This window comes from Panicum virgatum, chromosome 6N, assembly GCF_016808335.1.
Source record: "Panicum virgatum strain AP13 chromosome 6N, P.virgatum_v5, whole genome shotgun sequence".
NCBI lineage: Eukaryota > Viridiplantae > Streptophyta > Magnoliopsida > Poales > Poaceae > Panicum > Panicum virgatum.
Window position 1 is genome coordinate 49,018,726 of NC_053150.1, and position 12,592 is coordinate 49,031,317.

Below are 12,592 nucleotides of genomic sequence, written 5' to 3' on the forward strand. Positions count from 1 at the left end.
CTGGACACCATCAGAGTCATTTAGGTGATGCAGTTATGACCATTAATTACAGATTTAATTGCACGTTTAATCGCACGATTAATTGCTGTCAACGGCAAAATAGCCATCACACCGCACCGCACCGGCACCTGCACGTCACGTCCGGCCGCGCACGCGCACCGCACCGCACCGCCCGTCCGGCCGGCCGGCCGCGCCGCGCCGCGCCTCGTCTCGGCCACGGCCACGGCCCGGCCCGGCGAGGCGAGCGAGCGCGCGCGCGCGTGTGGTTCACCATCCTCCTCTTACCAGCTTCACAAGTGGTGTACACGAAGTCCACCTTTTAAGTCGGTTGAGATCCTCCTCAATTCCCGGTACGGAATTAAGCATTGATTCCCTAGCATTAATAGTGGGCTTTAAATTCTTTTAATGCTTTAGAAGTAATGGGCCAAGCCCATTACTCCAACAATCCCCACAAAAAATCCAAGCCACACTAGAAATACCCTCATTCCCTCATTGATATACCAGTATTCGACAGAGACTGTTAAGTTGAACTTCCATCTAGGACAAAGGCTACACTTATTCACAACTGTGCAATGGACTATACCTTGAATTGCCAGTTTTGTGCAAACAAGTTTGACCAGAGCCCTACACTGGTACTAGGCTGCAAAAGCATCCCCGCGGTTTGGAGCTTATAAGTCATACTCCAGGCCCTTCATGAGTTTCTAGAGAATACCTAATTCTCATAGACCATGACCAGTGGTCAAACTCATATAGGTGTGTTCCTTTCAGATGTTCTGTAGGACAACATCTTTGTTTCAAGAAAACAACTCATTTGTTTAAAAGAAACCACCTGGCACACATTAAGGTATAGACTAACCTGCCATACAGATTAGAAGAGAAATGCACCTTATACACGGAATGAGCCCTTTTCACAAAGGTTCTCTTCTCACAGTCAGACTTTAGTTTGTTTCACCATCCTAATTCACGGGATCTCCGATCACATAGGATATGTTTCCACTATAGAATGACTCATGTGGGTCTCAAGCCCAATTTCATAGATGCATTGTCTATCACATTTCGTGAAAGACCCTTTGTAAACTGATCTGCCAGATTCTTAGCCGTCTGAACATAGTCCAGGGCTATAACTCCGGAGTTTCTCAATTTTCTGACAGATTTCAACCGCCTTTTCACATGTCTAGATGACTTCATGTTATCCTTTGAACTATTCACCTTGACAATTACCGTTTGATTGTCACAGTTCATTAGGATTGCCGGTAACATTTTTTCAACTATCGGCGAGTCCATAAGGAGCTCACGAAGCCACTCAGCCTCAACAGTGGCGGTATCTAATGCTGTGAGTTCTGCTTCCATAGTTGACCTCGTTAAGATGGTCTGCTTGCAAGACTTCCAGGAAACAGCTCCACCACCAAGTGTAAACACATATCCACTTGTGGCCTTTATCTCATCAGCATCAGAAATCCAATTTGAATCACTATACCCTTCTGGTACCCTTGGGTACCCGGTGTAGTGAATTCCATAGTTCATTGTCCCCTTCAGATAGCGCATTACTCTTTCAAGAGCCTTCCAATGATCATCACCCGGGTTTGAAACAAACCGGCTCAGTTTGCTTACAGCAAACGAGATGTCAGGTCTTGTAGCGCTCGCTAAATACATTAATGAACCAATGATCTGAGAATATCTCAGCTGATCTCGCATTATCCTTTTGTTCTTTCTAAGAATTAAACTGGCAACATATGGTGTTGAGACAGGTTTATAGTCGCTATAACCAAAGTGACTTAACACCTTCTCCACATAGTGAGACTATGTAAGAATCACCCCACCATCGATCTCTTTTACCAGTTTTATATTAAGGATAACATCAGCTTCTCCCAGATCCTTCATCTTAAAATTTTGAGATAAAAACTCTTTGACTTCCTTAATCACATTAAGGCTAGTACCAAAGATCAGTATGTCATCCACATACAAGCACAAAATCACTCCTTCAGCCCCACCATAGCGATAGTACACACATCTGTCAGCTTCGTTCACAACAAAGCCGGCAGAGGTCAAAGTTCTATCAAACTTTTCATGCCACTGCTTAGGCGCTTGCTTGAGACCATATAAAGATTTTAACAACTTACAAACCATTCCTTCTTGACCCTTTGATACAAACCCATCCGGCTGATCCATATAGATCTCCTCTTCTAACTCTCTATTGAGGAAAGCCGTCTTAACGTCCATCTGATGAACGAGAAGACCATAAGAGGCTGCCAGGGAAAGTAACACTCGAATTGTGGTCAATCGGGCAACTGGTGAATAAGTGTCAAAGAAATCTTCTCCTTCTTTTTGGATATAACCCTTGGCCACAAGCCTAGCCTTGTACTTTTCAATAGTTTCATCTGGCCTAAGCTTTTTCTTGAACACCCACTTGCATCCAACCGGTTTACATCCATAAGGACGTTCAACGACCTCCCAGGTTCCATTAGACATAATAGAATCCATCTCACTCCTTACTGCTTCCTTCCAATAGTCAGCATCAGGAGATGAATATGCCTCTTCAATGGTTCTGGGTGTATCATCTATGAGGTATACAATGAAATCATCACCAAAAGACTTTACAGTCCTTTGTCTCTTGCTCTTTCTCGGAGCATCATTGTTATCCTCCTCAGGATTTTCTACAAGTGTATGTTCATTGTGTTCTATCGGCTCAGCAGAGCCATCATCCTCGATGAACTCTTGCCTAAATGAACTTGTTTCATCTCTCGTGGGAAAAATATTTTCAAAAAATATAGCATCTCTGGACTCCATTATAGTACCAACATGCATGTCAGGTACTCCAGATTTCACTATTAAAAATCTATATCCAACACTGTGAATAGCATAACCTAGAAAGATACAATCCACAGTTTTAGGTCCAAACTTACGTTTCTTGGTTATTGGCACACTCACTTTTGCCAAACAACCCCATGTACGTAAGTATGACAGTGTTGGCCTTTTCTTCTCCCATTCCTCGAATGGAGTTATCTCTTTATTCTTTGTAGGAACACGGTTTAGGACATGACATGCAGTCAATATAGCCTCACCCCACCATTCCTTGGAAAGTCCCGCTGTATCTAACATGGCGTTAACCAAATCCGTTAGAGTGCGGTTCTTTCTTTAGGCAACCCCATTTGACTGAGGTGAATAGGGAGGCGTCCTTTCATGAATAATACCATGTTCCTCGCAGAATAAAGTAAATAAATTTGAGAAATACTCGCCACCACGATCTGACCTAACTCTTTTGATCTTTCTCTCAAGTTGGTTTTCTACTTCAGGTTTATAGATTTTAAAGTAGTGTAAAGCTTCATCTTTTGACTTCAACAAATAGATGTAACAAAATCTAGTACTATCATCAATCAAAGTCATGAAATATTTTTTACCACCTTTTGTCAACACTCCATTCATTTCGCACAAATCGGAATGAATTAATTCTAAGGGTGCCAAGCTCCTTGCCTCCGCGGTCTTATGAGGCTTACGAGTTTGTTTTGATTCAACACATACATACATACATGACACTTAGAATTTTTGACAAAAGTGAACTTTGGAATTAAGCTCAAATTAGCTAAGCGCATCATACAACCAAAATTAACGTGACAAAACCTCGAATGCCAAACATTTGTTTCATCAACGTTAATAACATTGTATGCAATTTTATTACAAACATCTGACAAAGAAAGACGGAACAAGCCTCCGCTTTCATAACTTTTTCCAACAAAAGTACCAAACTTAGACAAGATATATTTATTGAACTCAAAGACTAATTTGAAACCATCTCTACACAGTAGAGAGCCGCTGACTAAATTCTTCTTGATGGTGGGGACATGCTGCACGTTCTTCAGCTGCACGGTCTTCCCCGAAGTAAACTTTAGATTTACCGTATCAACACCAAGAACACGCGCATGTGATCCGTTCCCCATCAGCAAGGAGGAAGTCCCGCCGATCTGGTAAGAAGAGAACAAAGAAGCATCAGCACAAACATGAATATTAGCACCAGTGTCAACCCACCACTCGGGTGAACCAAAGACTGAAAGAACAGTAGGTAATAAATTACCGTACCCCGAAGTTCCTCCAGGCTCGCTAATAACCATGTTGGCGGAGTCGTTGCCTTTGCGGTTCGGACACTTTGCAGCAAAGTGATCCGTACTAACGCACACATAGCAAGCTCCCGTCTTCTTCTTCTTAAAAGTGGTTGTCTTCTTAGTCTTTGGTTGGTTCTGCGGTGGCTTTTTCTTGTTCTTGTGGGAGTTGTTCTTCTGAACAAGATTGGCACTTGAAGCACCAACAACTCATTTCCCACGTATGTCCTTTGCTCTCGCCTTCTCCTCAACATCAAGAGTCCCTATGAGTCCATCTATTGTGAACTCCTGTCTCTTGTGTTTTAGAGAAGTAGCAAAGTCCCTCCAAGAAGGTGGCAGCTTAGAGATTATACCTCCGGCCACAAACTTATTGGGTAACACACATGGGGACTCTTTGCTGCAATTTTTGAGATCTTTTGCCAGAGTATGTATTTCATGAGCCTGTTCCACTACAGAACGGTCTTCGACCATCCTGTACTCAAGGAACTGCTCCATGATATACAACTCACTCCCGGCGTCAGATACTCCATATTGAGCCTCAAGAGCATCCCACAATGCTTTGCCAGTTGGCAGCCGGTTATAAGAATCCACCAGGTTATCACCGAGAACACTAATGATCAAGCCTCGAAAGAGGATATCAGCCTCATCGAACGCACTCTCTTCCTCTGGAGAGAATTGTTTAGGCTTACCCTCTTTCACATGGATCACTCTCGATAGTGTTAACCACAGTATAAGCCGCTCTTGCCAACGTTTGTAATTTGAACCATCAAAAGGTGGTGGTTTGATTGATGCAGCAAAGCTAGATACCGAAAGCCTATTAACACAATCAGGTTTTTGGATTGTTAGAAATTTAGGCAATTTTGGGCACAATTTAATTCCAAAATTAAATGTATAAACTAGCAATATTTCTATGACTTTAATGAGTAAAATAAAACATGTGAACATGTTTATACTTATCACACAGATAAGCATAAACAATATAAATAACCAAAGTTTCAGGGAGTACTCTGAAGCGGGGCCGTTGCCGGAGGCATTGGCTGCGCTGTTACCAACTGGAGTAGACATCTACTCGGCTGGCCTCAGTCGAAGTAGTCGAACTAAATCGGTGCAGGAAGAATTTCGCAGTGCAGTCCCGCGAACGGTCACCAAGATGTAGTCGACGTAGTCGTTCGGCCACCAGAATGTAGTCGACGTAGTCGTTCGGCTCGTCCACCAGGAAGTAGTCGTTCAATCGGGCAAAGCCTTTGTATTTTTGAGCAGTCACGCTAAAGCGTTACCCAAAAACCTGATTGCCCACCTATCCCGTGCAGGATCTCAAGGCGAGCAAGGTTTCGGAGGCCTGCTCACGCTAATTCTGTGCGCGCAGAAATTAGTGTTGGGGAACTCAGTTGTTGCAACTGGAGAGGGAGAAGAGAGGAGCCGAGTTGCCTCAGTGCTCTGGTGCAGAATGGATGAGGGGAATGACACTTCTTATATAGTGACTCAGGTGCTCAGGATCGTTGAACCTGGACACCATCAGAGTCATTTAGGTGATGCGGTTATGGCTATTAATTACAGATTATTGTACATTATCGCACGATTAATTGCTGTCAACGGCAAAATAGCCACCGCACCTGCACCGCGCCACGCCTCGGCCACGGCCCGGCGAGGCGAGCGTGCGCGTGTGGTTCACCATCCTCCTCTTACCGGCTTCACAAGTGGTGTACACTGAAGTCCACCTTTTAAGTCGGTTGAGATCCTCCTCAATTCCCAGGTACGAATTAAGCATTGATTCCCTAGCATTAATAGTAGGGTTTTAAATTCTTTTAATGCTTTAGAAGTAATGGGCCAAAGCCCATTACTCCAACAATTTTTGTCGGGTGATTAAATTACTGAAACCTAGAGGTATTTTGAAGACAATGGTCAGCAGTGGCTGGTGTGCCATGTCTGGGCTGCGCGCGATGGACCAATGCCCCGGGTCGCACGCAGCGACGCGTGGGCCCACGCGCACCGGAGGGAAAATGGTGCCTCGGGGATCGCCATGCGTTCCTTTGACGCCATGCGACCGGGCCCCAGGGCCCAGGCTCCAGCCCACCACACTGCGGATGCACACGCGGACCCCTGTTGCATCTACTGTAGTTGCAGGCCGTAAATGAAACACGTACGCGTAGTACAGTAAAAGAATATACAGAATCCGATCAAACTAGTTCAAATTCGATCAAATTTCTAATAAATAATGCTAACTTCTATACCATCAAATAATATTTTATAAAAACATATTCTATAACTAATTTAGTGATACTTATTTGTATAATAACTATTATTATTTGTACTCTATCCGTCCCAAAATAAATGTAATTATAGAGTTCAAAATTTGTCCCACAAAAAATATTATCTTTGACCCACCTACCACAAAAGACAACCCAATTTCCGGAAGATTCCACAAAACACAACTAACACCTCATTCACTCACCACAAAAATAAAAAAAAATTGGTAATTTTATACCTAGTATTGGTTTGTGTGTTTAGTCCTAGAATTGCATTTATTTTGGGACGGAGGGAGTATATAGCTTGACGCAAAATTTATACTATCTAACTTATCAAAAAATAGAATTGCATTCCTCTGTGGACGGATGGAGTACTTATGGGCCGTTTAATTCCCAAAATTTTTGGCTCCCTTTTGAACACATGCATGAAATATTAAATGTAGTCAAACAACAAAACTAATTGCACAGTTTGGATGTACACGATGAGACGAATTTTTTGAGCCTAATTAGTGCGCGATTAGCCATAAGTGCTACAGTAACCCACATGTGCTAGCAATACGGTCAAAGGCCTAAAAAAATTGTCTCGCGGTTTCCAAGTAAATTCTGAAATTAGTTTTTAATTAGTGCTCGAAAAACCCTTCCGACATCTATTCAAACAATCAATGTGACATTTGAACCAAAAAATTTCGCTAACTAAGCACCCCCTTATCCACTGCAAGCTGCTGGACGTGAGCCTGTGCTCTGTGCTGTGTGATCCCGGTGTGCGCGCCCCCCTCAAACGAGGTGCACGCACGTCGGCAAGCAGATCCGGCGTCGGCGGTGGCCGGCACTGGCAGCCTGCCGATGGAGGAATGGATCGATCCTCCATGGATCTATTGGTCGGGTCGGTGCCTGATGAATGCTCTCCGTCGCTGGGCCAGGGTCTCACAGGTTCAGGTCATCAACAGCTGCCGGGTTTAAAGAGCCTCACATGCCCGGCCGATCGGCGGCACTGTGCCCCTGTCACGGCCGGTGCGGCGAGCGGCCGCGGGCCGGGGCGCTGTCGCTTGCTGTGTGCTGTGCACGCACGCGGTCGCCGCCGCCGCCGCCGCCGCGGGGAGAGCGAGCGCGTTCCGCTGCCGTCCATCTCTTCCCGACGTCGCATTTGTTCTCCTTTTCTTTCCCGTTTCCTTGAAACATGCCATGCGGGGAAGCTTGGCGAACTTCAATTTCGGTTGTGTTTAGTTCGCGGAATTTTTTGAATTTGAGTACTGTAGCATTTTCGTTGTTATTTGATAATTAATGTTTAATTATAGACTAATTAGGCTTATAAAATTTATCTCGTCATTTACAGTTGAACTGTATAATTAGTTATTTATTTCAAATGCATTTGATATTTTATACATATGTCTAAAGATTCGATGTGATGGATACTGTGCGAAAATTTTTGAGAACTAAAAGGGCCCGTTTCGCTGAATAGATGATGCCAGGCCAGATTTTGCAGGGAGATTTGGATTTACCACGGCGCTGAATAGATGATGCCAGGACAGATCCTGCGCTGTAAAACTGAGGGGTCGTTTAGTTAAAAAAAATTCACCTCGAAATTTGTGCCTCTTTTTTTTGGACACATGCATGGAGCAATAAATATAGTTAAACAACAAAACTAATTGTACAGTTTGAATGTACACAACGAGACGAATCTTTTGAGCCTAATTAGCGCATGATTAGCCATACGTGCTACAGTAACCCACATATGCTAATGATGCGGTCAAAAGCCTCAAAAGATTTATCTCGCGGTTTCCAGGTGAGTTCTGAAATTAGTTTTTTAACTAGAAAAATACTGCGCAGTTGGCGCCACCGAGAGGCCTGTCACGTGTATACATATATATATGTCACGTGTATATATATATGTGTGTGGTTATAAAGTTTTATTGCTGGCTCGATCAAATTTGATTTGGATTGTTAAATGTATGTGTGTGAGGTGTAGACTGTTGAAATATGTGTACGGATCGTCCATGCATTCGTAGCGAGAAAGTTTGTATGTGGCAGTCATTATAGGTGTCAATGCTGTGGTATATGCAGTGTGTAAATATGCAAGGCGATTAAACCCGTCACAGATACACATTAAGGAGGTTGGTTTCGCAAAACTCTAGGGGGTTTTCTGTGAATTTGATATTCGTCGAGTGCAAATTGGTTTCGCCAAGGACCAGCGGGGTTTTTTTCATAAAGTTGCTATCAATAGAGTGCGTGTCGATTTCGTTGAAGTTCAGGTGGTCTTTTGTAGACATTCACAAAGACTGGGGGCTTTTTTTGTAAAATTGCCATCCATGGACTGTGAGTTGATTTCACCAAAGGTCCAAGGGTTTTTCACCAAATTTATGTCCCCAGATCGTCCATGCGTCTGTAGCGAGAAATCTTATATGTTGCAGTTATCATACGTGTCAATATTGTGGTATATGCAGTGTGTAAATGTGTGAGACGATTTAACTCGTCACCAATATAAATTAAGCGGATTGGTTTTGCAGAAGTCTTGGGGTGTTTTCTGTAGATTTGTTGTTCGTGGAGTACAAATTGATTTCACCAAAGCTTATAGAGTTTTATGTGGAGCGACGTAGGTAGAGTGCGGATTGATTTTATTAGAGTTCAGAGGTTTTTCTTTGTTTGAAAAACTATAGTAAGCCCCACATATAATTGGTTCTGTGGGCTCCACATATGGTGGGACTCACTTGTGGGTCCATAGTGGGGCGCAATTGTGGGACCCAAATTGTCGGGTCATACGGAGCCCACGGTGGGGCCCACATGTGGGACCCATGTCCACAGTTCCCACATATGGGGTCAAATGATCTAGAATTGTTTCTGGTCGTTGGATCGACCGATCCGACGGCCCATACATTCTTGCCAATGTGGCCACCTCCTGGTGCAAGGAAATGCACCAAGATTAGTTATATAGATTAGTGTCTGAAAAACCCTCTTGACATCTGGTCAAACATTTGATGTGGCCCTTGAATCAAAAATTTTCATCAACTAAACACCCCCTGATTGGAGGGTAAAAGTGAGGTAAGGTATCTTAGCTAGCCGACAGCTGGTCAGAAGGGATTAAGACTGCCGGCACCGGGTACGCCAAGCCGTCTGGTAGGCCATTTCCCAGTACCGCTTTAGCAGATTTTTCTCCGCAGCAGGTACTGAAAACCCATCCTCAACCATTGCGGACGAGCAGCCGTCCGGGATATTCAGGGGAGACGCGAGGCGTCCGGTACCGCCTCCCGAGGCCGCCAGCCCCAACTACCCCAGCTCTCCCGCCATGCTTGGAACGACCTCCGATGCCGTGGCTCGAACACCGCCTCCGCCTCCGCCTGGCCGTGGCGCCGCCCGGAGCTCGAGCAGCAGCAAGGATGTCGCCGCAGCCCGCAGGAGGAGCCACCAGAGCTGCTGCTGCCGTGCGCGCGCCACGGCCCACTCGCCCCACCCCGGCCAGATCCGCCGGAGCTCAGCGCGGTGGAGCACGAGGTCGGCGAGCTCGACGCCGCCGAACTCGGGGCCGAGGTGGAGGCGTGCACTAGCAGAGAGGAGAGGGAGCCGCACGCGCTCGTCGCGTGAACGCGCTCACGCCACCACCGCGCGCCACCACCGCCGGGAGGAGCTCCAGACCGGAGGAGACGACGAGCGCGTCGCGGGGGAAGAGAGGGGAGGCGCCACCACGGGCTGCCGCCGCCGCTCTCCCTGGCGCAGGGGCCGGCTGGAGCTCGCATGGGAGGGTGCAGGCAGGGAGCTCGGCAAAGGAGGGAGCTCGTGGAGGAGCCAAGCGGCAGTGAAGGTGAGGAGCATGGGCTGGCGGCGAGCTCGCGGAGGAGGGCCGCGGCGAGCTCGGCCCCGGCACGCGCCGCCCCGGCAAGCTCGGCCCCGGCGCGCTCTGCCCCATCGCGCCCCGCCTCGCGGCCGCGTTTGCCCGTGCCGAGCCCATCGGCGTGCAGCACCGCGGCCGCGAACTCCGCCAGCGGCTGGCCCGCGCGGCGGAGGCTCCCTCAGCCGGGTCGAGGCCGCAGACGGCCGCCGCCGCCGCACGCCCACCATCGGCCCGAGCTGGCCATGGATGTGGCGACCTCCTCACCGGCGCAGTGTAGAAGAAGGGGGGCGGAGGAGCAGAGTACTAGGAGGAGTCGAGGGAGGGAGAGAAGACACGGGAGAAGAAACTGGGGGGAGTAAAAAATAGAGGGGAGGTTGACGTGTGGGTCCCAGTTGGTATAGGGGAAGAGATATAGAGTACGACTGGTGCGGGAAAACTGAGTGTAGAGAAGAGAATCTCGCTGACCAGAACAGAATATTTTTTTTAAAAGATGAAAATAGAGTATGATGAGTGCAAACAGGTTAAGAGGTGACGCGCTTTACCAGGCAGAAAGTGAGACTGCACGGGGTGTTTGTCGTCACTGTCCAGTGAGATCAGCTGACTGAGTCACTGTAGCTATTACTAGTATAGACTCATCCTGTATTAGTATTAGTATACTGATCCTGTTGTATTGTACCGCCAGTTAAAACAACCCCAAACCTGCAGAGAGATTGCCTAGGTATTCGTAACCAGGTGACAGCTGATGACAGCACGCGGGGCCGCGGCATATACGCTCGTCGATCCCTGAATTTACAACGGGAGCAGTGGTGGATTGGGCTGGATTCTAGCCGGGCTTGCATCGTCGGCCTTTACAGCTGGGAGAGCCCGGGAGCGGGCTCAGCGTATTATCTACTGCGTTACCTGAGTTTTTGGTTCGAGCTCGTCGGTTTCAGGCTTTCATTCCCCTCTCAAGAAGTTGCAGGTTCAGAGCTCAACGCTGCCGTCCGCGTTCAGATTTTCATCTCGCAGAAACGACTCTGCTTCGAGGAGAAAATAGGATCCGAGCTCAAGGCACTGCCATGTCCACGGTTTTGGAGTGTGCACGGGTTAAATAGCGACGATCTCAACATTGGTCCCGCCTGTCTACTGCGGGTGGTCGATCCATCCTGAACTCTCTACTAGTGATGCATGCACGATAACACACGCGCACCTCGTGGGGGGAGAGAGAGAGAGTCGGCTCCGTCGGTGGCCCTCTTTATCCTCGCTCCATGTACACTTCCAATTCCATGCATGCTTCAAGAATCCAGCTGACCTTTCAGCATTAATACAAAACCTCATGCGCAGTAGTGACAGACCTTTCAGCATTAATACAAAACCTCATGCGCAGTAGTGACAGCGCATGTGCAACATTAATATAAATGACAATGCCAATCATTTTCAAAAAACAATGCCAATGTATTGCATTTGCATCGCTTCCATGTACCAAGAATCAGCAGGTTCATAGCTCTCAAGTCCGTCTGTTGTCGTTGTAACTGAATCACTTCATACGTGTGGGTTTGCCTCATTCTTTAGCGACTAATTTGCAATTATAGATTCCAGATTCCAGAATATAAGCTTTCCGCTTTTCCGGCTGCTGCTTCTTGCTCTTTTTCTGCGATAGAAGATGAGAGGTTAGCCGTACATCACCAGGCAGGCTGTGGCCCCGAGGGCCAGGATCACACATGGTCCAGGCCCACTAGCCGGTGTGGTTTGGTTCCAGGGAGCTAAACTTTTAGTATTAAAAAAAGATTTTATTATTTAGAAGTATTAAATAAAATTTAATGACAAAATTAATTGCAGAATTCTTGCGAGACGAATCGAACAAGGGTAACTAATTTATAATTAGTGGATATTTAATGTAGTATCAATATAGAAAATCAAGAATTAATTAGGCTCATTAAATTCGTCTCGCAAATTAGACCCATCCGTGCAAAAACTTTAGCGTTTGAAGGTCCTTGAAGCGCCTGATCTCTCTCTCATGCATCCATCTCATGGCCTCTTTTGGAAGCTTCAGGGCTCAGGCTCATGGAGAACATGATGACTGATGGCGAGTGAACAAAGTGTCTGAATCCACATTGCATGATTCCATTGGCTCGTGCACGATCTCGTTCGTTTCTGTAAAAGTGGCAGATCACTTATCCTCTAGAGGCCGTTGCATGGTTTGTTAGAGGCCGTTGCCTAGGTTGTTAGGGGACCGAGTCCGTCGCGCTTGCTAGCGCGTCGTCCGCGCGTCGTGGCCGCTATGCCCGCCCAAGGCGGCATGCGCTGAGCCATCTCCTGTATTTAAACACCAGAGATGATCAATACAATGTGCGTTGTATCTCACATACTCTTTCAAGGTACCATTCGCCTACTGATCCTGTCGTCCCTTCCGCTGCCTCTCCTCTCCTCTCCTCTCCTCGTCTGTCGCC